The following is a 942-nucleotide window of genomic DNA, read 5'->3' as shown; positions in this document are numbered from 1 at the left end:
ATATATATATATATATATATATATATATATATATATATCTTTATTCATAGCCGTATTCATAATCTAGCATATAATATAACGATAGAAAAGCCACAGTTGGTCGGCAGAGTTCTTACCACCGTTGCTTTTACAACCGGGTAGACGTTGCCGTGGCAGAAATAACGGGGCTCTTTTTATACACTCTGGTCGGGGCTACCACACGCGTGTTCAGAGACACTCTCTCTAAAGCACGCGCGTGTGGCGTGGCGCAGCCTCGCGGCCGTGCAATGAACAAACCGATTTCACCGTGGGCCGTCCAACCGTTCCAATCGTTCGACGTAATAACTTTTTCTTCCCTCGTTTCTCCCTAATTCGATGACTGGAAACCCGTACATTTGTTAGCGGGGAATTAATTATCGATCTTTTCCTCGCGTAGTTTTCGAATGTTTCAAAGAGGACGAATTTTCAGCGTTTTAGATTCTTTTGAAATTTTGTCAGGTTTTTGTAATTTTATAACGTTGCGTGGTGAGATCCGTGTAACATATTTTAATACGCATGCGTAGATATTCAGATAATGATGTGGAATAACATCTATCCTATTTGCATGTGTAGGACGTGCAAAGTATGTTGGGTTAAGGAACTGAAGGATCCTTGAAAATATACGTGGGCTAAATTACTGTTAATTCGATCGATTCCAGCCTCGTTCGCTTTATATATAAATTCGAAAATCAAGCTGACAAGTGGAAAAATTTTTTTTCAATAATAATTATCGAAACATTCACTATTTCAATCTCGTNGGTCTCAATCGATAATGGCCGCACGTGTGCGAAGGCTGAACACGTTGTTGCCCCCTTAGTTAAAAAGGAATGCTCCTCCTCGTAGTATCGTTCGCCTCAAGGTCGTAAGTTGGAACGGAATCTGAGCGAATCGCGCACGTGCGCGCGCGACCGTTTTCATTCACCC

General features: G+C 41.6%; 1 protein-coding gene and 1 long non-coding RNA gene across 4 annotated transcripts in view; one reads left to right on the top strand and one right to left on the bottom strand.

Moving 5' to 3' along the window:
- The window catches only part of LOC102670652 (IQ motif and SEC7 domain-containing protein 2), a 79,000-nt gene that overhangs the window by 28,661 nt on the left and 49,397 nt on the right, over positions 1-942 (top strand). The gene's annotated exons all lie outside the window — the stretch shown is intronic.
- Positions 1-942, bottom strand: part of LOC102681926 — a 13,687-nt gene that overhangs the window by 3,672 nt on the left and 9,073 nt on the right. The window contains exon 2 of the long non-coding RNA XR_420587.2: positions 218-220. This is a non-coding gene — a long non-coding RNA (uncharacterized LOC102681926). The remainder of the gene's footprint in view (positions 1-217; positions 221-942) is intronic.

Source organism: Apis dorsata, unplaced genomic scaffold (genome assembly GCF_000469605.1).
Source record: "Apis dorsata unplaced genomic scaffold, Apis dorsata 1.3 scaffold_10, whole genome shotgun sequence".
Taxonomy (NCBI): Eukaryota; Metazoa; Arthropoda; class Insecta; order Hymenoptera; family Apidae; genus Apis; species Apis dorsata.
The sequence above is the reverse complement of the archived record's forward strand: the minus strand, read 5'-3'. Positions and strand labels throughout refer to the sequence as shown.